The 25503-nt window shown below is 40.6% G+C and overlaps 1 long non-coding RNA gene and 1 other non-coding gene across 2 annotated transcripts in view; both read left to right on the forward strand.

Moving 5' to 3' along the window:
* The window catches only part of LOC112924748 (uncharacterized), a 111654-nt gene that overhangs the window by 19114 nt on the left and 67037 nt on the right, over positions 1–25503 (forward strand). The window lies entirely within an intron of this gene.
* On the forward strand, positions 6273–6379 carry LOC112925021 (U6 spliceosomal RNA). Its single transcript, XR_003235998.1, has one exon. It is a non-coding gene; the product is annotated as a U6 spliceosomal RNA (small nuclear RNA).

Here is a 25503-nt window from a genome sequence, read left to right on the forward strand (position 1 = left end):
GAATGAAAATGAACCAGAGTCCAAATTTAACTCAACAGCCCTCACAGACGGTTTTAAGCTAATTAAATATTTTTCTTGAAAGCTGAGCTAGAGCTAAGAAGGTAATTGACAATTCTACTCCTTGACCTTCCTACTATGCCTTTAATCAGCGTTTATAGTTTTAGTTATAACATATATAAGGTGGGATTCACATGACTCTTTTTCAAACGAAATGTATTAACCAAAGGGGTGTCATTCCATTTAGTGGTGCCTCTCACTGTCACAAAATTGCCACAGTTTAAAACATCTCTCAAAATTTCTTGTAAAATTGCATTAAGTGCTGCCAATATTCCTTTTGCTGCCCTCAGTATACTTTGAGGGAAGGTATACTTTCTGGGAACGGCCTAAAGAGATTTGGACTAAAGTTTGGGGAATGTGTTTGCTGGATCCACTTGATTAATAAAAAATGAGACTACAGGGGTGCCTGCAAGGCTCAGTCGGTTTAGTATCCGTCTCTTGATCTCAGCTCAGGTTGTGATCTCATTGTTGTGAGGGCAAGCCCCACATTGGGCTCCACACTGGGCATGGAACCTATTTTAGAAAAAATAATGAGACTATATCGTTCTATCACTTACAATATTGTGTTCAGCTTCAAGTAATATAAAAATCCCCTTAGGGTAGCTAAAGCAAACGGATTCATTTTTTTCTGACATGTTAAGAAGTTTCAGGCTGCTGGCATGGCTTTCACTTGCTCCATGACATCAGAGCTGGCATCAGGCACAGTTCTTTTGGTCGTTCACTCAGTGGGTGCTGCCCCAGGGTCACAAGATGGCTGGGGTACCCTCAGGCATCACTCCTATGTTCCAGGCTGGAAGAAAGCAGAAGAGTAAGGAGTTATGTCAGAGTGTTCCTTGTTTAACAGGAAAACCAAGAATTGCTCTAGTGTCGCTGGTCATACTGCCAACTAAGTCATACTGCCATCTCGTCTGCAAGAATGCTGGGAAAGCAGGGGATAGGCTTGTCACAACTGGATCAGGCCAGTCATGATCTATAGCCTGCATAGGAGCACATTCACTTCCAAAATAGGGGTTCTGATGGTGGGGATAAAATGCGAACGGGGTAGGCAACCAGCTGTGTCTGCCACAAATATGAATGGTGTAGGTTGGCTGTGCAGACAGTTCCAAAAAAGAATCACAAAGTAAACAGTGGGAGGCTCTTTAGGATATTTGAATAATGCATTGATTTGGTGATATATGCTCTGGCAGTTTGTTAAAAAACTAATAGTATTGCCTTTGTTCATGCTTCCTCTCTGTTTAGTTAGTATTTTGGTCATCTTTCATATTAATTTGCATTGTTCCTTAAGATAAAGGATGGTATTTGTTTTTTATGCCACTATGAATTTAGAATGCCATGTATTTTGTGGACACTAAGGACATGCTTATTTAATGATTAAATGACAATCAAATTTCATGTTTATTAAGTCCCTCCAGGACACAACATACTGTGCTTGGGATCTTACACATTTTGTGGACACCAATTCATGTGGCAAGATTGCTAGGGTAATTATCCCAAATTCTAGGATGTACCAGGATGTTCTTAGCAATAGGGTTTGGCTAGAAGGGTCTCTGGATCAGTCATGAAACTTTGCTATTGTAGAAACCTCGGAGATACTCAAAGGCTAACTTTACTAGTGTTTTTGACCAAGTAGATTGAATCAAGAGTGCAAAGCATAGTAGTCAGAGCCCTTCAACTTTATAGGAATAAGATAAAGTGATATTAAGTGTTCCTGCCCTTGACATATATTTGCATGATGTTGTGCCTCAGAGTGAGAGCAACCCAGGGAGTGAAGCAGAGAAGTGTATAATTGTATCTATGCTGAAGCCAGAAAAATGAAGTTGGGAGTCAGGTAGCATGAGCAAGAGTGGAAGATGTTCCTGAGTTGGGTTAATAACTGAAAAAAACTAGGTGAATAGATAGTAGACTTGGGAGCATAACTTATTTGTGCCAGAGGTCTTCCCTTGGCAACAGTGAGGGATAGGAGAATGAAAGAAGTGGAAAGACCCTGTGCTGTAAACATCCAGAAAATAGGTGACTGATTCAGGATTCTTTTCTTTCAAACAATAAACAATCCAGCCTCCTTTAGCAAAAAAAAGCAAATGTATCGACTCACATAACTGCTAAGGCTGGGGTTCGGCTCCACGCAGGGGTGCCAACGTTGCCAGCAGAATCAGATTCTCTTCATCTCTAACTTGGTTCTGTTTTTCTGGCTGTATTCATTGTCCTTTCATGGGCACCAGAGAGTTGCCTTGTTATCACGGGGAGGAAAAGGAAGGGCCATTTCTCCCAAGGACAGTCAGATAGCCTGCTCACTCTCATCTCTGGATCATCTCAGCGTGTCTATGACTACACGCTCCATGACCAGCGGGTCTCAGGGTGTGGTCCTAGGACCACCAGCATCTGCATCACATGGGGACTTGGAAGGCAGGAAATACTTGGGCCCCACCCCAGACCTACAAAATCAGAAAATCTAGGGATGGGACCCTTTGTGTGCTTTCCCAAACCTGGGAATGTCTGGTGCAGATTAAAGTTTGAGGACCATTGGCTTGGAGAAACTGACTCCTTACTTGAAAAGGAGGCCTCATTTTCACAGCAATAATGGCAGTTTAGCTAGAGGTCAAGTTAGATGAACTTCTAGAATCTATCAAATGCCAGAAAAAGAGAAGAAAAATAACTGTGAGAGAGATTGGTGTATGCTGTCTGAACATGGCTATTTTGACCCTGAAAAAATGCAAATGCATTTTTGTTCCGTTAGCACATACTCTGCAGTCCAGTAATAATGCATTGTAAACAGACCATATTAAAACAAACAGTTCTCTCTAGATCTTTTTTTTTTCTTCAATATTTTCTCTAAATAGTTATTTGGTAATACACATTTTTCTGTTTTGTAGAGTCCCTAAATAGCAGAGGTCTCTGTTTGGAGGAGCCAACTCATGTCTCCTAGTGCCAGAATGTTCGTGGAGTTTTCACTTTACTAAATAAAGAGCTGGAGCTAATGTCAGCCCTGTGGTGGTACTGGGTCCTCGACCCAGGAGGAAAAATAAGGAACTAACAGTTCCCTTCCCCTCCTCAAACCAGAGCTGGTCTTGGACCAAGAGGCACCGAAGAGGAGTCACAGTCTGTGGTTTTCTGTGTCTTTCCTTCTGCCCGTTAATCTTCATGATGCCCTCATGGATGCATTTTGGATATTTGACCCACACTTTTAAAATCAGGTGGTGTTGCATTTCTCCTCACCCCCACACCTTACGAAATCCTCTAACGTAAAAAGATTGCTAGTGTAACACTTACCTGGAAGGGTTAACACTGGAAAAAGGGTCAGAAATGAACAATTTTTTGATGTCGACTGTTATTACTTGAAGTCACAGATTGGTCACTTCAATGATTTGATCTTCAGATTCATCCATACAGTAGCTTCCACAGTGGGCCCGTGGACCTCTTAGCTTTCTTTGTCGTGGAAGAGGGACCATAGGCTTTTGCTTTCTAAGCCTTGTGGATTTGTGGTCTTGGAGATAGAAGGGACTTTGGCCATTGATCATTTATTTACTGGTGTTGTCTTAGGCAGGCTATGTTTAGATGCTGTGTAACACTTAGGGTCCCAGCGTGAAGAGGGAGGCCCTCCCTTGTGCATAGTTTGGAGGGCCCGTGTTACCTACCCCTACCTCAGAGCGCCTCTCGGGGGGAATGCTCTGCCACTGGAGCTGTCCCAGCTCCTCCACTCCTGCCAGCTGGGAGCAATACTCTGCAAGAGTTAGTTCAGCATGTGGCATGTGGGCTCAGGATGTCTCCTGATCGATAGATACTCAGATCTCCGCCAGATTGCCTGCTGACTGTGCTCCTTGGGCAGGTAACTTAACCTCTCTGGTGTCATTGTAAAATGAGGATCATAATAACACAAGGAGGTGGTGGCGAGTGTAAAAGGAATGAATAGGCGTAAACTGCTTAGCCTCGTGCCTGGTGCGTGCTGAGCACTCACTGTAAGCATGAGCTATTGTCTGTAGTTCTGCAGTGGTGCTTCTCTCACTCTGCCTCACATCCTGAATTAGGAATATGACTCACACTCCCCTACTGGATGGAAAGGGTCATCTCAAGGGCAGGGGCCGTATCTACTCATCCTTTAGGATCATCCTTTAGTAGCTAAACCTCAGTGTAGTATCTTGAGCTTACTAGGAGTTCAAGAAATGTGTTTTGAGTTAAGTTGAAGCCCCCCGGCCCCCACCCAGAGCATATTTGGCAAACTCCAGAAAAACAAGCCTCCCTGCTCCTTTCTTTTACCTAAAAGTGAAGTTCTCCAACTTAATCTGCCGACAGATCCCTGCCAGGATTCTGATTCTCTAGATTCCTTTCGCAGAATCATTCTCACCACCAAAGATGCCTGCTGCTCCCATGACTTCTGCCCCTTCCCCGCCACCCCCCCCCCCCCCCGGTCTGCTTGGGGTCCCACAGCCAAAGCTCGCACCCCATTAAAAAATAAAATGCCAGCCAGTTCCTCAACTAGGTCATCCAATAAGATGTTCCCTCCACCCTGCCCATATAACTATTTAACCTAATGGGGGCATGTCAGGCCCTCCATAAGACAGTGCCAGGATGGATGAAGAGCTTTTGAGTTCTTCGTGTTGTGTAAGCGGCACAGTCACCTTCTTTTGTCTCTTTTTAAGACTCTCTAACCCCATCCATGCTTTGGAACTCACTTTCTCCAATAGTAGCCAAAGAACAAGGAGGAGAATGAACAAAGTATGTAACTGCTCCCCGCCCCCACCACCCAAGATCTATCAGATCCTGTGTGGTCCAGATCCCTGGCAGTGCTCTTTCCAGTGGCGTTGGTCAGGGACCTGCCTGCCAGGGCAGGAGAGCAGGAGTACATTAGAGACAAAGCAGTGTACTGTGGAAAGGCAAGCAGTGAAAGCTCAGACATCCATCAGGTGACCACTTTCATTTGTAAATGCTCGTTTCCCCTTCCCTACGGTTGGTCTGAGGAACAGCAGAACAGGCCTGAGCGGTGGGAGGTGCATTCTTTTCCTAGGGCTGCCCTCATAAGGCCCACCAACCTGGGTGGTGGGTCTTATGCCTTTAAACAAGCAACAAAAATCCATTCTCTCACAGTTCTGGAGACCAGAAATCCGAAGTTGAGATGTCTGCAGAGCCATGCTCTCTCCAAGGCTCCAGGGGAGAATCTGTTCCCTTCTTTGTCTTAGCTTCTGATGTCACTAGCAATCCATGGCATACCTTGGCTTGTAGACGCATCCCTTCCTTCTCTGCAACACCACCACATGGCGTTCTCTCCCTGTGTCTTCACATAGTCTTATAAGGACACCAGTCACATCGGATCAGGGGCCTATTATCTTTCAGCATGACAGCATCTTAACTACATCTTAATAACATCTGCAGCAACTCTGTTTCCAAATAATGCTGCGTTCTGAAATATTGAAGGTTAGGACTTCAACATATCTCTTTTTGGGGAAACATAATTCAACCCATTACATAAGGGGAGATGTTTTGATGTAGCTGCACAATAGGTGTTTTCATATTAGTTCAGATTGGACTTTTAATATCAAAATGAGGCTGTTCTGTTAAACCTGGAGGAGTCTGTTGGTCCCACGAATTGGTTATTCGAGGGGGAGGATGTAAGATACGGAGCAGGTTTGGAGGTATCGGTGGAGGCAGTATTAACTTCCTGCAGCTACACCAAATCTGGTCCACATCCCAAACGAGACCCATCCCTATTCAAGCTTCTACTTTCAAAGATAAGGAAACTCAGGCCCATAGAAGCATAGAACCTTCCCACAGTTGGATTGAAAGTCCTCTCTGTTAGGTGATCTGTAGACCACTTTGTTCTCACCTTCATACTTGAAGAGAAACCATCTTTCCAGGTTTTGTTTTGTTTTTTTCTTTTTCCAGGTTTTTTTTTTTTTTTTTTTCCCATTTCTGGCAGGAGCTGGCTTTCAGTCAGAGGTCAAGACTGGTACAAAAAGGCAACAACTCATTTGAAACTAAAGTCTCATGGAATTGAGAGGTCCAGCAGTAGAGGGAAGTAGAGTCAGGTGTGCTTGGGTGAAGGGTTCCAGCTATATCATCAGGAGCCAGCCTTTCTCCAGCTGTTCACTCAACTGTCCCTGCCCAACCCCCCTGGCTTCATTTTAAATCACTGCTACCATTTCCTCCCCAAAGGTGACCGAACCACTGTCCTGACTTCTGCCACCATTGATTGGTTTTGCTCAGCTTTAAGTTTATATGAATATGTGCTGCCTTTGGCAGCACCTATACTAAAATTGGAAAGACGCAGAGAAGATTAGCATGGTCCCCGCACAAGGATGACATGCAAATTCATGAAATTTATATGAAATCATGCCATATATATTTAATGTCTACTACTTTTGCCTACATTATGTTTGCAGGAGTCATCCATTTTGCTACACATGTTTGCAGTTCATTCGTTTTCCATGATATTTGTCTACGGTATAAACATATCACAACTCAGTGCATCTGTCTTTTTTGCAATAGATGAACACTTTTTGGTTGTTTAATTTTATTTTTAATTTTATTTATTTAAATTCCAACATTTTATATTTTTTAAAGATTTATGTATTTTTTTGGGGGGGGGGAGGGACAAAGGGAGAGGGAGAAAAACAATCTCAAGCAGACTCTCTGATGAGCAGGGAGCCCAGTGTGGGGCTCAATCTCACCACCTTGAGATTTCTGTTTTTAACTACGACTGCCAGAAAATTTTTTATACATTTTTTGGGGGGCAGGCACATAAACACATGTATCCTAGGAGGAGATTTGCTAGGTAAGAAGATTTGCATGTTTTCAGTGTTAGGAGGTAATGTAAAAGCTCTTATGTCATTGCATGAATTTATGCTCACCCCAACTGTATACGAGACTTCCATTTGTTTCAGTGTCAGTCTTTCCAGTGTCACTACTGTGGTGATTCCTTACCATGATGTAATTTGATTTTCCCTGAAGATGAACGAATGGACTTCTGATATATTTATTGGCCATTTAAATACCCTACTTTGTAAAGAAACTGTTTAAAACTAATTAATTGGTGGGCAGCCCTGGTGGCTCAGCAGTTTGGCGTCGCCTTCAGCCCAGGGCGTGATCCTGGAGACCTAGGATTGAGTCTCACGTCGGGCTCCCTGCAAGGAGCCTGCTTCTCCCTCTGCCTGGGTCTCTGCCTCTCTCTCACTCTCTCTCTGTCTCTCATGCATAAATAAAAAAAATCTTTTAAAAAAGTAATTAATTGGTTAATTAATTAACTAGTTAATTAGAGAGTGGGTGCACAGGGAGAGGCAGAGAACCCCATGCATTCAGCATGGAGTCTCAAGACCCATGAGATCACAACTGAATCAAAATCAAGAGTCAGACACTTAAGTGACAAAGCCGCCAAGGTGCCCCACCTGTTTAAATCTTTTGGCCATTTTTGGAGGTCATTTATGTTTTTCTTATTGATTTGAAGGTTTTTACAAAAATATGTGTTCTGGACAAATCTTTTATGGGGTATATGCATACAAATATTTTCTCCCACTCTCCATGTGCCATTTTACTCTCTTAAAATACCTAACAATGAACAGAAATTCTTAATTTTAATGTAATCCAATTTATGATTATTTTCTTTTGGAATTAAGATTTTTGCATTTGGTTGAAGTAATGTGAAGCACTTATGCTCTTACTATTCATATTTAGACCTATGATCCATCTCTAATATATTTTTATGCTTGGTATGAGATAGAGGTTAATGATGCATTTTTTCTTATTGATATCCTATTGACTTATTGATATCCTATTGACTTATTGATATCCTATTGACTTATTGATATCCTATTGTTTAATAAGAGGATTACCCTTTCTCTACTCCTGTGAAGTGTGATACTTCTGTCATAAATCAAGTTTTTTTCTCTCTATGTGCATGATGTATCTGTGTGTATTTCTTTTATTCCATTGTATTATCTGTCCTTATGCCTGTACCATACTCTTGTACTTATTGCAGCTTTACAGCACACATTGACATCTGGTGGTATAAATCCTCCAACCCTGTTCTTTTTCCTCAAGACTGTTTTGGCCTTTAACATTAGAATCACCTTGTTCATGTCACCCACACCTGCTGGTATATTGCATATTGAATCTTTAGCTCAGTCTGGAGAGAATATACTTATTTGTCATGTTAATTTTAAACATTTAAATCTGTGAACATCGTATATCCCTCTATCTTACTACTTAGACTGTCTTTAATTTCTCTCAGTGATATTTTGTACTTTTCTGAGTAGCTTTTTACATTTCTATTTGGTTTATTTGCAGGTGTTTGATATTTTTTTTTTTGGTGCTGTTATGATACATACCATTTAATTTTCTAATTTTCACTGCTAGTGAATAGAAATACAATGTGCTTTTGTGTATTGAATTTGTATCTAGTGACCTTGATGATCTAAGTCATCTAAGTTTGTTTATTAGGTTTTTAAAAAAGATTTTACGTATTTATTCATGAGAGACACAGAGAGAGGCAGAGACATAGGCAGAGAGAGAAGCAGGCTCCTTGTGGGGAGCCCGATGTGGGACTTGATCCCAGGACCCTGGGATCACAACCTGAGGGGAAGGCAGACACGTAACCACTGAGCAACACAGCCATCCATCCCATTGTTTACTGATTTTAATGACATATCTGTAGGTTCTTTTGGATCTCTTATACACACAGACAGCCCTGCTGTCTGTGAATAATATTTCTTTCGTTGTGCTAGCTAGGATCTTTAGTACAATGTTTAAGAGAAATGGCCAGAGAGGACATCATTGCTTTCTTCCTGATATGAAGGGAAAACCTTTAAGCATTTTGTCATTAAGGATTATGTTTGATGTAGTTTCTCTTGTAGATATCTTTCAGCAGACTAAGAAAATTGTGTTCTATTTCCAGTGTACCACATTTTATCATCCTTGGATATTGAGACTTATCACATGATTTTTCTATATCTTTTTATTTTTTAATTTTTTTAATTTAAATTCAATTTGCCAAAATATTTTTCTGTTATCTTTTTAGTTGATCAAATGATTTTTTAAAATTCCATTGATTGACTTTGAAATGTTAAACTGACTCATTTAAGAGTCGGAATATGACCAATTTTGCTGTGGTGTACTATTTTTATATTGCTGAATTTGAGTTGCAACCCTTTTGTTTAGAAATTTTGCAACTTTGCTCATGAGAGATCTTGGCCTATGATTTCCTTACTTGTAGTTTCCTTGCCAGGTTTTTTGGTAATAAGATTATACTGGCCTCATAAAATCAGTTGGGAAGTGTTCCCTTTTTTGTTCTAGTCTCTAGAAATTTTGTTTAAAATTGTTAATTTCTTCCTTTAAACGTTCGGTGGATCTTGACAATGAAGCTCCCAGGAGACTGGAGTTTTCTTTATGGAGAGGTTTTAAATTATGGATTCAATTTCTTTAATAGATATAGGATTATTTAGATTTTCTGTTTCTTCTTATGCCAGTTTGTAAATTGTTTTTTCTAGGAATGTGCCTTGTCTGAAATTTCAGGTGTATTTACACATAATTGTTCAAAAATTCACTTACCATTCCTTGATTATTTGTAGGATCTCTAGGACCCCCCTTTTGAGGTCTGGTATTAGAAAATTCATACCTTCTCTACTCTTGATCAGTTGTGTTTGCTATATTGCTTCTTTGTCAGTTGTTTTCATCTTTTCAAAGGAACAGCTTTTGACTTTCTTTATTTGATTATGTTTGTTTTCTATTTCATCAGTTTTTTAAATCCTAGACACATTTTTCTTTCTATCTTTCTTGAGTTTAATATACTTTATTATCCCTATATACTTTTTTAAAATTTTATTTTTATTTTTTTAGTAGGCTCCATGCCCAATGTGCAGCTCAGATTCACGACTAGGAGATCAAAAGTTGTGTGCTCTACCAACTGAGTCAGCCAGGCTCCTATCCCTATGTTCTTGAGATGGTGACATAAGTCACTGGTTTTCAGCCCTTTTCTCTTCTGATCTATGTCTTCAAATCTATGGTTCCCAGCAGGGACTACTCTAGCAGTAGCCTATTCTTGACATACTATTTCCTTATAATCTTCTACTACATGTATTTCCTAATTTCTATTCCTATTTCTTCTTGATTCATTAATTATTTGTAATAGTATTGCTTAATTTCCAAGACTTTGAAGTATTATTCTGTATCTCTATATTGATTTCTAATGTGATTCCACTGAACTGAGAGTACATATACTGCATGGCTTCAGGTTTCTGGAATTCATTGGAACTTCTTTTATGGGCTAGCAGATCACATACAGGTTAACTTTACAATACTCTGTGAGAACTTGGAAAAATACGCATTCTGCAGTTGTTGAATTCAGTGTTTTATAAATGTCAATAGGTTAAGCTTGTTCAAATTTCTTGTATTTTAACTTCTTAAATCTGTTTAATCAGTTACCGAAGGAGGTGTATTTAAATGTCCCATTGATTGTGGATTTGTTATTTTTCCTTTGTTTTCTATTTGTGGTCATATCAGCATTTTTATTCCATTTTTCTCCTTTATCAATTATTAATTATATATTATGTATAATAATTATTATATATATTTACTCATTCTTTGTTTACACTTAGTGACAAAAGCATACTTCCTTGATGTATAAATGTATTAAAAAATAGATTCTTTCACTGCTTTCTTCACAAGATTCCTCCCCCTCTTATGTTGTTTTCATGTATTGTAATTTACACAGATTTAAAACTCCAGAAGGATTTGTTACTGTTGTATCATACAGCAGATATTAATTTAGATTTACCCAGATATATGTATATACATACTCTTTCTGTTGGTCTTCATTCCTACCTGCTTTCTGGGATTAGTTGCCTTTTGTCCTGAAGAACTTCCTTCAGTATTTCTTTTAAAACAGTCCCATTGGTGACAGATGATTGTAATATTCTTCATCTCATCTTTGGCGTTTGGAGGTAAGAATATTTTCACAGGGTAATCTTTTGGGTTGGCAGTTATTTTCCTTCAGCACTTAAAGGATGATATTTGTTGGGAAAGCCAGTCCTGTGTTCTCACGTTGCCATCCCTGCTGTCGAGCTGTGTCAGGGTAGGCCTGCGGCTTGGAATCCTTCCTTTCCAAGAGATAAAGAGCCCACGCAGCCTGTGCTGGGCTTCTTGCCTTATGTGGGGCTGTATTTTCTCCATTTTATTCTCAAGGGGTGCCCCTTCACTCTGCTTAAGGCACATGTATCATATGGCACCCCACCAACTCCAGTGTACATCTCTCCTCCTTAGGGAGGGACAGAGCTCTCTCCACTGTGGCACGAGGGCAGCATGTGGAAGCAGTGTCCCGTGTCACCTGTCGGAAGAAACCTGCTGGCCATCGGGCACTGATAACTGCTTTTGAATCCGATCTTATCGTTTCTACTCTGTGTCAGCAAAGTACTGCTCCCTCCAGGGCTTGGCAGCATTGTGTTCCTCAGAGACTCTGATACCAAGTGTTGAGAGGCTTCCCTGGGGTTGGTAATTGGAACACAGTACTTTGTTTCTGTGGGATTGGTGGCTGGTACAAGGTCATCTGTGACACAGCCATCTGTTGTCTTCTGACTTCTTTCTTTTCTGTTCAAAAATCATCTGTCAATCTTATTCATCCTGTTCAGGAAAGATTATGTTCAGGAAAGATTATCTTTTCCGTCTCTTGTTGGTTTTTAGCAGCTCTGCCAAGACAAGTCAAGGAATGACTTTCTTTGTTATAATTTAGTTGGATATGATAACGTTTCTTGAAATTGTGGCTTGTTGTCTTCAGTTTTCAAAATTTTTCTTTTATTCACTTTCTAAATAACATTGCAGGTCCATTTTATTTCCTTTTTCTTCCTGGGATTTCAGTTACACGTGACCTTTCTTCATGACCCACACGTCTCATACTCTTCTCTGTACTTTCTGTGGTCTGGTCTTGTGTCAGGATGGGAGCACAGCTGTGTTTTTTCCTCAGCTGTGCTTAGCCTGCTGTTAAACCCACATTGAGTTATTAATTTCAGGAATGACTTTTATAATTCTAGAATTTACATTTGATTGCTTTCGCACGGATTTCAGTTTTCTACTGAAGTTCATCAGCTTTCATGTTTTACTGGCTATATTAATGTTAGTTATTTTAGAAGCCATAGCTGATGATTCTTCTGTGTGATGTGAATCTGTTTCTATTATCCTTTTCCCTTCTTTTTAGTCTTTGAATCCTGTGTCCTCACATATGTGATTTTTTTGACCGTTTGGTAGACATTGCATTTGAAAAATTATATAAGATCTTCACCCTTTCCCTTCAACCAATTAACTGCTTAGCTTTTCATCTCAATGATGCTTATAAAGTATCAAATATATTGAGTCTTTTTTTTCTCCTTGTGATCTTGGCTCATCCCTTTGGTAGCTCTTGGAATCCTGCTGACAGATTACTTCTCCCTCCTCCCCATCCACCCCAAATTTAGCATTTCTAGTTGTTATTAGTGGCAGATATAAGGTAACTTGTCATAGTCAGGAGAAGGAATCTTTCTAGAAGCTTTCATCCTTGAGTTATCAGACCCCTTTTTGTGGACATTTTAGTCTCTTAGAAACATGAGCTTTGTGTACTTAGTCCCATTTCCTTGTCCTAGAAACTCCTGGAGGTTACATATGATAGATAAGAGTACACTTATTTCCCTGTCTTGTGCAGTTCATTGGCCATCTTTTAGGGGAGTCACAGAAATAATTTTAAAGACACTCCTGCTGGAAAATTCTCCTAACCTGGAGTCTTTAAGGGATGTGGTTTTCAATCTTCCATGACAAGAAAAGAATTATTAATATTTACCAAATTTCTCTGTAGTTTAAAAATTTTATGTTATCGTTGTGGGTCTTGTGGGTTCTGTTAGTGGAGATAAGTGGCCACTTTCACAATACTGCATGAGGTAGGAAATAACAGGCTAGCGGAAAAAGATGTGTCACAAAGGTTTATGTAGAACTGTGGGAAGAGAGAATGTGTTTCTGAAAGTGACTCTGTCATGTCCTATTTAGGCTCAGTTCTGAGTTTGGGTTTCTTTGTGTGAAAATATCAGATTCCACATTCTTTACATGTCTTTGTCCATAAAAATGGATTCTCTTTGTATAGGATCATAATTATTAATTGGTTAGGTTAGAAGTTAAAGACAAGAGCATTTCTGGTGGCAGTGTGTGCATCAGATGGTGTGTCACCACCATTTGTGGTGACGAAAGGGGGCTTGCTGTTTTTGTGTAGAATGAGGATTAGGATTTAGTTCCCCAATTAGGGATTAACTTTAATTATTTTAAAATTATTAGAGCATTGTTTCCTTAAGTATTTCATAGACTCTACTTTTATGGTTGACATGATTCATGTGTTACATGTCAAGGATATGGAGTGTGGGATGCCAGGGCAGGGAGGGCTCCTGGCTTAGACACCAGAGTTAAACAGCCAGGTTTATTTACTGGATCACTTCTCAGATAAGTTTGTGTGTTTAAAATATGTATTGTGATTCTCCAAGATATGAAAGGGTGAAATAACACAGCATTTCTGAAATGAATCTGACCTCCATCTACCCTTGACTTTCTTACTACTTCAAAGGAACCTCACACACTTCTTAAAGAATAAAGCGTAGGTTTGGTGATGATGCTGGCAGTGGGAGACAGGGAGTGTTGAACAAGACTGCCCCAGATGAGATGATAAATTTCTCTTCTTTCCATTCCTTATATTCATTGTAACTGTTGTCATATTAAGAAATGTTTCTTGTTTGTGTAGGGGTCTTTTTTTGGTACTAATTTTAAGCCCTTGGCAGGAAAGTTTCTATAGGAACTAAGCAACCAGCCAAACAGAATGCTCAGATCGCCTCCCTTCCCTTAGAAGTCCAGTATAGGTGATGGAAAGGGGACAGCATTGGCAGTAGTTCCTCCTGGGAAATCCCTTTGCTTGACCCTAGATTCCTCTCTTATCTTTCATTCACCTGACAGTTTGGTTTCCCAGGGGTGACTGGCAAGTGGGGGTAGGATGATCCTGAGATACCCAGAGTCCATACAAACCTTTCCTTGGAGGATGCTTCCAAGGGCAGATCATACCAAATCATAACCTCATCCCCACTCCCTTACTTGAGAGCAGCCGTAAGAGGTTACAGAGAGTCAGGCTGGTGGTGAGGGAGCGAGTGATCAGTTACTTATGGAAGAATCAATAAGTCTCTTATGAAATACTATTTGATTAAATTTCTTCTTTCTCCTGAGGCCACAACATCTATGAGTTATTAAATGTCTATCACTGGCACAGTGTGTGTTGTGTATGTGTGTGTATGTTTACCTGTGTGTGTTGGGAGGCTGGGGGAGGTAAGACCCCATATGTAGTTCCCTTAGGTCCTGCACTGAGTAATATCTCCTTGTGGCTACTGGGAGGGGGAGGAGGTCAGAGGGAATCTTGTATCCAATTTGGCAACAATAGCATAATCACTTAAGATACATGGGAAGAAAGGAGATTTTGGAGTGTGGGGAAGAAAAATCACAGCTAATGACAGACAACAAGTCCCCTTGCACCAAACCACACCCTAGCACTCAAGTCTGCTCTCCCTGTCACTCTGAGCAGAGCTACTCCAGTTAACTCTGGTGGTGATGGTGGGCGTGGGGGCAAGGCTGTTATTTTCCTCGACTCTTCCAAAGAAATTTCATAAATAGTTTGCGTAGTATGTCAGTCTGCATCTGGGAAGCATAACGCGTTCTTGGCACCATGGTGCACCATGACGTTTGTCCATTGCCTCTTGGAGAAAAAGAAGGGGGGATACCATCTATTTAGAGTATTGGATATTTTGGTGTCTGTTATTTAGAAAGTTGTGATTGGGAACTCTCTTCAAGCTGAGATTATTTTTGTCCCCAAATAATCAAAGCCAGGTGCCCTTTGGGAGGTTGCAGGGTGGTGGCTGGTATACTTGGGTAGAACCAATTGCTGTTATGCGAATCACATCACCACATTAGTGAACAAGGGGATTTGGATAATGAATATTGTTCCAGAGAGGTTTGGCCTTATGGTTCTGATAATGTAGATGCCAATGCTGGGGATGCAAATACACTTTCTCTGGGATAAACAACATAAAACTGTGGCTTCTTTGATGACGTTTCGGTTGATTTGGGGGAAGGGAGATGACAAATGATAAGGGGTAAGTTATAGTCTGTGGAACCTAGTTTCTAATTTCTTTTTATCTCCTACCACTGAGTAGTTGTGTGATTTTTTTTTTTGCAAGATTTTAACCCTTTTTATGATACAGTTGCTTTTTTCTTAATCCAAGACTCAGGAAGGAGAGTATCTATTCCAAAAGTTGTGAAGAACAAATTTGAAGAGCAAAAGAGACCCCAAGATCCTGAATTTCTTTTTTCATCTTCCTTTTGCTGCTTACCACTGCTTTTGCACTCAACCTAGTTATCATTATCATGACTATCACCTTGTAAACCATCTTATTGACACTGGTATTAACACTTAGGCCTTCACTCTGTCATTCATCCCACATGTGATTAGCAGTCTCTCTGAAGCAGATCTTTGATCATGATATCACTCTAATTGGACACCATCATCTGAATGATCAGTGTCTTTACAGCCCATGTCTGAAGTCTTTATAGTCAGGATCCAGCCCTCTTTTGAAGCTCTAGCACTCTATGCTACTGTGATGCTGAACGTTCCTTCTTTGCCACACATACTCAGGGATTCCTTGTTTCTGCATATTAGCTGCCAGTATCTCTGTTCTCAGAAGTGCTTTTCCCTCCATCAACCTTTGCAACATAGCTGACATGGCACCTGCTTCACCCAGAGACACTGTCTTTCTCTTCCAGCCACACTTAACCTGTTCCTTTACCATATCACATCACATTTTTTTCTTACAGTAGAGTCTAAATTCGTACTTTCTCTTCTTCACTGAGTTAGAACTTCCTTGAGGGCAAAGGTTCCCTGGCCGACCTTTTGGATATACTGTATCTAGCCCAGTGCAGTGCTGACTGTGCATTTCCATCTTGACTTTCTCCCTCATTTATTTCCTGGGGAGAATTACATCACTTAATTTTGTATTAGTCTAGTAATTTGTAAAGGATGTCCTATGGCTCTGCATTGTTCTTATAAAAAATATTCTGCTGAGGACAATTTTCCTATATATGGAGTGCAGAAATCCAGCAGACCAGCTGCAAGATACATCCTTATGAGTACCTTTGATGTGGAGCAGAAGGACTGTTCTCTTGCTGCTGCCAACATACCCCATCCCAGCCTTCTGGTCTTCACTTGTCTGCTGGGCTTTCTGAAGTGCTATCAGTCATTTCCCTCTGATCAAATCCTCATCAGGAGGTGGAACAGGCAGTCTAATCAGTCCAAGTTTGACAGACAGTGAGGAGAAAAGGCCACAGCAAAGCTTACATTATTTGTGTGGAATTGTGTAGCTTATTGATGGTAATGTCAGGGAAGGGTCTCAACATTTTGTAATTTTTCTTGCATGGATTTCTTCTAGACCAGCCAGTGATTTCCAGACTTTAGTCATTTATTTTTTTTTTTACTTTGTGTAAATCAATCTTTCTTTCTTTCTTTCTTTCTTTCTTTCTTTCTTTCTTTCTTTCTTTCTTTCTCTCTCTCTCTTTCTTTCTTTCTTTCTTTCTTTCTTTCTTTCTTTCTTTCTTTCTCTTTTTTTCTTTTTCCTATGTCTGTGTGATACTCATGCTTTGGCTTGCCGATGCCTTCATCAAGATACGTGCAACATTCTAGAGAAAAGTTTATATGGAGTGCAGAAAACACTCCATATAAATTTGGATGGTTGTCTCCCCTCAGAACAATCAGGATTGCAGAATCGAGCTGACCACTTCTTTGTTCCTTCTCCACCCCTTGATCCCTGGGGGTTATGCAGAGCAGCATGAAGAGAAGGAGGAAGGACCACCAGTCACAGTGCTGGTGGCAGCCCTGGTACGTCACAATATTAAGCAGCATTACATGTCCTGCTCATCATCACAATGTCAAAAACCACAACTTGGTATTTCTGGAGAAATACTCAAGATTTCTCTAGAGTAGTAGAGTATGTGGGAAAGATTACAGTTGTGAGGCATGACAGACTTGCCAGCAAATTGCCAGCTGTTATGGTTACTGCATTATCCTTGTTTATTTTCTCGGCTCTAGAGTGATAATAAGGATATCTTCCTTGCACAGTTTCTTTTAAAAAAAAAAAGTCTTTTCACGAGATCCATCATTTTTTCAACTTAAATGCGTGGATTTCAAAGGAAACTGAAATTCACTGCCATAATGGAAGACGAGTGTCACTTGCCATAAATAGAAGGCTGCCCTTAAAAAAAGTAGTGGTATGAAACGATGTCATTAGATTCTGAGCCACAGAGTAGCAAAGGCCAGTAAGTAGCCGTGAGTAAGCAGAAGCAGAAACTGAGCAGAAATTGGAGAATCAGAGCCACGAGTGAGTGGAAACCAAAGCGAATTGAGAGTACATGATGAGGCAGTTGGTGTATAGCCCCAGGTGTGGTAGGAGGAGAATTCCATAGGAAGGGAGCCACCTTGATGACAGGACAGAAAGGATGTATAACAAATCACTAAATCTCTCTGGGTCTAGAAGCCCCTTTCAATGCTCAGATAGTCTTTCACTCTCCCAGAGGTCTGCCCTTAATGAGCTGTCTGGGTTCCTGAGAAATTTTTTATCTCTTTATTTCTATTTTTATACTTAGGCTAATAGACTATTGCTGGAAGCTGTTTGAAAGAGTTGCTATTCTTTGAAAACACATGAACTTGAGGCAGTTGTAAAGATGATGATGATTCTTAGGTTAATTGGTAAAGTTAATGCAATTCCTGTTAAAACAGGAAGGACTTTTCTTTTTTAACCTGACAGTGATTTTTTAAAAATATTTTATTTATGTATTCATGGGAGACACAGAGAGAGGCAGAGACACAAGCAGAGGGAGAAGCAGGCTCCATGCAGGAAGCCCGAAGTGGGACTCCATCCCAGGACTCCGGGATCACACCCCAAGCCAAAGGCAGATGCTCAGCCACTGAGCCACCCAGGCGTCCCGACAAAGTGATTTTGAAGTTTGTCAGGGACAAGTGAAAGACCAGATAATTCAGGAGCCAGTGAATGACAGGGCCATACATATATTGCCAAACTTTATTTATTTTTATTTATCTATTTATTTTTACTTAATTTTTTAAAAAGGATTTATTTATTTATTTATTTATTTATTTATTTATTTATTTGAAAGAGAGAGAGAGAGAGAGAGCACAAACAGAGGGGAAGGACACAAGGAGAGGGAGAAGCAGACTCTCCACTGAGCAGGGAGCCCACTGCAGGGCTCCATCCCAGGACCCTGGGATCATGACCAGGGCTGAAGGCAGATACTTAACTGACTAAGCCACCCAGGCACCCCATACATTGCCAAACTTTAAAATGATTTATGGGGATATGATAAAACAAGAGTGGAACTGGTAAAAAGAATGGACAGACCAGAGGAAAAGAATAGTGAAACCAAAATTTAGAATATAGTAAATCTGTAGGAAGAGAGGTCAGGACGCTTGTCTAGATGCTTCAGAAAAGGCAAAGTACAGTTGACCCTGGAACGACACAGGTTTGAACTGTGTGCGTCTACTTACACGTGGATTTTGTTTTAGGTAAGTATAGTACTGTAAATGTATTTTCTCTTCCTTTGACTTTCTTAAACTTATTTTATGGTAAGAATGTAGTATATAATAAGTATAACCTACAGAATATATGTTCGTTGATTGACTTTATGTTGTCAGTCAGGCTTCCAGTCAACAGTAAGCTAGTAGTAGGTAAGGTTTTGAGGAGTCAAAAGTTATACATGGTTTTTTGACCATGTGGTCAAATGTTTGACCATTCTGACCAATGTTCCAATGGTTGTGGTGACCCTGACCCCATATTGTTCAATGATCAACTATCATCTATACCTCAAACCACATACCAAACCAATTCTACACTGATGAAAGTCTTAATGCAAAATGAAATCACAAAAGATATAAGTAAAAATGTAAGAGAATCTAATGTAGAGGTTGTGGAACTGCCTTCCTGTCCTTTACACAGGGCCAGCTTTGGTGGGCATATGATCTAGGCAGTCATATAGGCTCCATACTTGATTTCATGCTCTGCTGCCTCCATCTCGAAATTCTTAGTAATTGTTGCACAGAGGTGCTGCATTTTCATTTTGCAGTGGGTCTTGCAAATTAAGTAGCTGGCCCTGCCTGTTTGCAAAGGTAGAAACTATAAGGCCAAAGAAGAGCTTCTCTAGATCTAGAACATCATGCCTAACATTAAAATGTCATAACATAGTTTTGGGAGATGCCTTGGCAATGCCTCTCTCCCCAAAGCCCAGCACCCTCCAGAGAACCACTGGCCGCAAGCTGCCATAAGCCTTTTCTTGGATCGAAGGGTTGGAAAATTGGGCTATGTGATTTGTTGGACACATGTTTACATGGAGGGCCTGAACAGTCCTACAGATTTCATGACTCCAAGACGTTAACTGACTTCCAAGTTTTATATATTTGAATGTTTAAAAAATAAATTTGGCTCAAAGATGAAAGGGCTGGAAATAATTTCCATGTCCTCATTTGTGCACTTCAGATATTACTACTGACATTTTATAAATATTCTAAACCTTTCTTCACCTTCTATATGTCAAGATAAAAAAGGACATTTTAGATAATAGCTGGGTTGTGGGCGGTGCCTCTCAACTGGGGGCTGACGACCAACTGACGATACTGAGTGATGGGCTCTGGGCACTGTAGGCAACAGTGTTTTCCAAAACATCCAGAAAAAGGCTCATCTGAATCTTTTGTTCAGTGGTCATACAATTTACTGGTGTCAGGATTTTTTTTTTACTCCAAAATCTTCCTGTGCCGCAGCCTCCCTTCCCTACTGCCTCCAGTCCTGTGATTTATACCCCACCATTCAGCACAGACTCCCTCTGCTCCCCATCTCGACTCTGATTCCTTATCCAGCCTAGTATTCCATTCCCCTCCCTCTCAAGGGGCCCTTCTGTTCTCTGCTTTTATCATGACCTGTGGAAGCACATTGGAGATTTTTAACCTTTTTTGGGTAATGGGTAACCTTCTGAAAAATCTCATAAAATTGTGGATCCTCTGTAGGTCTGTATGCAATGTTAGCAGATTAATATTCTTGAAGCCCACACGTGGGTCACAGCTTGGGAGACCCTGCTAGTCATATGCTGTCCTTTTTCCACTTTGTTCCTTCCCTCCGCTAGCCTCAACTGAATTGCTTTTTTCTGTGACATATACCACTCCCCATACAATCTTCCTTACAGAAACCCTGAATTGAGTGGAGTTCCATTTGAATCCTATTCCCCTATGGGCAAAGAACATACTTGATCGATGTTAATCCTATTAAATTTGTGGAGGTTTGTTTTATGGGTTATCATTATGGTCTGTCCTGGAGAATGTTCCATGGGCTCTTGAGAATGTTACATATATCACTACTGATGAGTGGAGTCACCTATAGGTCTCTTTTAGGTCTAGATGTTTTATAGTGTTGAGTTTGTCAATGTCATTGTTGATCTTTTGTCTAGTTGTTCCATCTGTTACTACAAGGGAGGCTCTGGAGTCTCCAGCTATTATTGTTGAGTTGTGCATTTATCCCCATAATTCTGTCAGTTTTTGCTTCTTGTATTTTGGGGGGTTCAGTTGTGAGGTGCATATGTGCTTCTAATTGTGTCCTCTTGATGGATTAACCCTCTCATCATTATAAAATATTCTCTTTTATCTCTGGTAACATTTTTGTTGTTTGTTTTGAAGTCTGTTTTGTTCGATAGTAGGATAGGGACACTGGCTCTCTCAGAGTTCCTATTTTCTAGTGTAACACTTGAATTCCTTTTATGCTTTTTAAACTATGTATTGTGAGTTATTTAATGATTGCTCTGGGGCTCACAATATACATCTTACCAGAATTGACTTCAGATTGACACTGAATTTCAATAAGATAGAGAAACTTTACTGCCATACAACTCTATTTTCTCCTCTTTCTTTTTAGTGTTATTGTTCTACCTATTGTGTGCATGTTACCAGCCAAACAGTATATCATTATGATTGTTACTGTATAAAATTCTATCTTTTTAAATAAGAGAGAAAAAAGGGAGAGCAAGAATGTATTTATAGAAGCTTATTATATTAACTTTATTTACAATTTGTGATTGACTTCATTTTTTTTCCCTATAAATTTCTGCTACTTATCCCATTTCATTCTTCTATCCCATTCAATTTGTTCCCTTCTTGGGGCAGAAGAAAACTGTCTTCTTAAATTTGGCTCCTCGGGATCCCTGGGTGGCACAGTGGTTTAGCGCCTGCCTTTGGCCCAGGGCGCGATCCTGGAGACCCGGGATCGAATCTCACGTCAGGCTCCTGGTGCATGGAGCCTGCTTCTCCCTCTGCCTATGTCTCTGCCTCTCTCTCTCTCTCTCTCTGTGTGACTATCATAAATAAATTTAAAAATTTTTAAAAAAATTTTGGCTCCTGACATTTTAAAAACAATGCTAAACCAAAGCTCATCAAAGTTCTGGCCTCTTTGGAAGTCCCTCATCTGTTCAAATGACTCTTCTAGTATCCTTGGTGGTGATGGTCCTCTGAAGTCAGAATCACTTTCCTTAATGAGTTCATGCCCTGGCCTTCACCTTCTTCTGTGCTTTCTTGGTAACTTCTAAGAATACATTGGTTATCGTTCCAGGTCTCTGGGCTAGCCATTCCTCAGCTTCTTCGTTTCCCACTTTCTGTGTCCTCTCTGGAAGCCATACTTTCAATTGTACCATTACTCAAAGTGCTTCCCTGATAAAAATGTAGCACTCAGCATGCCTTTTCTTATCACCACAACCTCTTCCTCTCCCCTCGCCCGCCCTCCCTGTTGAGGCCCACTGAGCCTGCTGTTTCTTCTCATAGTAATGTTTACCATCCTCCCCTAGTCTTACCTTGTTCCCTAAGTCAGACACCCTCTCTGGATTGACATTCTTTCTTACCATGGTTAGCCAAAGTACAATGCTCTTCCTCTGGGTGCACTGAATCTCTTTTCCTTGTTACTGTTATTTTATTCCTTCTTTACTAATCCCTGATCTTGAGCCTGTACAGCTCACTTTGTCACAGCCTCTATGATAGACATTCATTGGGTTTTGATGCCCCAGCACTCATTCAGTGTACTTTTGTTTGGACAACTCTCAGACCAATGTGCTGTTGCAGTGGAGTTGACTCCATTTTGGCTCTAGAGGTGGACATTACATTCAAACATAATGACACAGAATCTCAGCCCCCTGGCTGCAATGGTTGGTCTAGGGATGGGTACCAATCAACCAGAGACAATGAGATGCAGTGAGAAAGGTGCTGGGCCTGTTGGGAGAGAGTCACAAGCTCTTGGAATGGAGACCATCAAGACTCTCCTCATGTAGGATCTGCAGAAGGTAGAGCCAAGGGGGAGAGAGACACTGGGTCTTAGAGCATTGCTTGAGACTCTTGATCAACCCACACCCAAAGCTAGGAGAGTTCCAGGACATTTTTATTATAAGACTCTTAGTGTTATAGACCCAATTTCAGTATGGAAGGGGCTGTTCATCCCCTCCCTCAATGCCAAGTCCTTCTTGGGCACCAGCAGGATGTCTAAGAATTTAGTTCAATTCAACTCAGTTCTAATACTACCTACCTGGAGACACCATGAGGTTTTACAAGTTCAGGGTTTAGTCCTACAAGATGGCCCCCCACCCATGCCATTCACAAGCCATGGGGTGTTACCTGTGCTTCTGGCTAAATAATGGGGTTCCCAATGACCTCCTCCTTAGGTGCGATTAATTTGCCAGAATGGCTCATAGAACTCAGGGAAACAATTACATACATTTACCAGGTTATTAAATGATAGGAATCAATAGCCAGATGAAAAGATACGTAGGGTGAAGTCCAGAACAAAGGTGTTTCTGTCTTCCTGGAGCTTGGGGCCTGACTGGCTTGGTGGCACCTAGAGAAGTACTGTGGCTCCTCACATGTGGAAATGCTGCCACAAAAGGACAAAAAAATCTGTCCTTTTTGGCTTTTATGGAGGCTTTATTACATAGTCCTGATTGACTAAGTCATTGGCCATTAAGTGATTTAACCAGAGGTTGAGGGTGGTTGGTATTCCTGGCAACCAACTCCTACTCATAGGTGGGGTCCAAAAAGCTTCATTAATCACAAGACACCCACTTCACCTTTGAAATGCTTTCAGGAACTATGGATGAAGACCAGATATATCTGAGAAATATATTTTTGTCATGCGAATGACCTGGTATATATTTCTTTTAAATCACAGAAAACAGTAAATTATTATTTTTTTTTTGTTCTTTTTGTTTTGACTAGTTTGAATTAGATTTCTCACTTTTGCCACCAAAAGAATTGTAACTGATAGATCTCCCTTCTTTATAGCTGGACATTTTAGGATACAATGAAAGCACAATATCTAGATAAATTGAAGGTCTTTAGATTCTCATAGTAACCTCCTCAGATAGCCTTTCTCCCCATCATATGCCAGTGGAGATAACAGGCAAAGGACACAGTCAGACAACTCACAAAAAAACTGATAAAGTACCACTAGCACACAAGAAAAAAAATTTAACTTCATTTTTAAAAAAAGATTTTATTTATTTATTCATGAAGAGACACAGAGAGAGAGGCAGAGACACAGGCAGAGGGAGAAACAGGCCCCAGGCAGGAAGGCCAATGTGGGACTCTATCCCTGTGCCCTGCGATCACACCCTGAGCCAAAGGCAGATGCTCAACTGCTGAGCCAGCCAGGCACCCCAATTTAACTTCATTTTTATTCAAGATGTGCGAATGAAACCATAATATACTCTGTTCTTGCATTTGTAATTGACAAAGTCTTGAGCAAATAACTCTGTGTCATTACCAAAAAACATATTTTCTTAGTAATTCTTAATGGTATTGTATATTTCTAGAACTTTCCTGGGGGCAATTAGGCAATATAAATTTAAAGCCTGAGTATTTTGAATATCCTTTAATCCAGATATTTCAATTATAGAAATCATTAAGGTTGTTATTAACAAAGATAAAACTACATGGCTGTTCTTTGCAGCATTGTATACAAAAGCAAAATATTTAGAACAAAAATATCCAAATTATAAGAGATTTTGCCTAGTATTTAGGAAGTGATTTTGTATTGGTATTCAAATTGGTTATGAAATGTTATCTTTTAATGGATTAAATAGTTCTCTAGGGCCAAATTTTTAAATAATTTAATTGAACTTTCAAGAAAGATTTTTATTAATGAGTAAGAGAGAGAAAACATGAGCTGGGGAGGGGCAAAGGGAGAGGGAATAGCACACTCCCCAAGGAGCAAGGAGCAGGGCTTGAGCCCAGGACCCTGAGATCATGACCTGAGCTGAAGGCAGATGCTTAACCAACTGAACCACCCAGTTGCCCCTAATTGAACTTTTTTTTGAAAGCCTATTATATCAGGCCCAAGAGCCACAGAATATAGTTCCTATCCTTGAGAAACTGCCAGTCCACAAAATAACAAGCACTGATGATATATATAAAAATATTAAATGCCGTAAAGCTAAATAATAGGCAGAGAGTAACAGGTGAGGAAGACGTACGATCACACCAGTAGAATTCAAGAAGTCTTTATGGAGGAAATAGCATTTGAATTTAGCTTTGTTGGATGGCAGGACCCTAAGAGACCATAAGGCTAGTGGTCAGTACGTGCCTGCCAATATTTCACAGTAAAAACTTAAAAGAGGAGAAAGTGTGATAGGAAGCTCCTAACTGTGGCTGAGGCCACCCTCTGGACTTGGCCGTCCGCCCACTACCCTGGCCTCTAGAGAGCATTGGCTTGAACAACTTGCCTGAGGCCTTAAGTGTGGTTGGCTCTGTGCTGTCATTCCTAGGAGTTCAGCCTTGTGGTCTGGGTGTGCTTTCCATCAGATTTATCTTTGCAAAGAGGCAGGGGCTAGGGAGATAGAATAGAAAACTGGGAAAATTCTCTCTGAATTCCTTCAAATGAAAGCCTGCTGAGATCTCCAGGGAGATTATATGCAAAAATCTTGGCTTTGCCTGGGCCTGTATGAATGCCATGGACTCTCTGGTGCAGTAGACCAGGCTGATCACGGCCACATGGAAAAATTTGTGTCTGTGCATTGCTCCTCTCCTGTTGCTTTGCATTTTGGATTAACAGCCTTGGCTCTGAGATCGTTGGACCGTGTAAAATATAAGACCAATCATGGTTTTGCAGTGGCTTGGATAAGGGCTAGTGACTCAGCAAAATTTGGATGAGGAAAACAAAAAAGAGATGTGACTCCACAAGTGCCATTTGGGGAGTGCTCAGGAGACCCAGAGGAGGGCACCTAAGTGGTTCAGTCAGTCAAGCATCTGCCTTCAGCTCAGGTCCTGATCCTGGGGTCCTGGGATTGAGCTCCCTGTCATTGGGCTCCGTGCTCGGCAGGGAGTCTGATTCTCCCTCTCCTTCTCCC

This window comes from Vulpes vulpes, chromosome 12, assembly GCF_048418805.1.
Source record: "Vulpes vulpes isolate BD-2025 chromosome 12, VulVul3, whole genome shotgun sequence".
NCBI classification, from domain to species: domain Eukaryota; kingdom Metazoa; phylum Chordata; class Mammalia; order Carnivora; family Canidae; genus Vulpes; species Vulpes vulpes.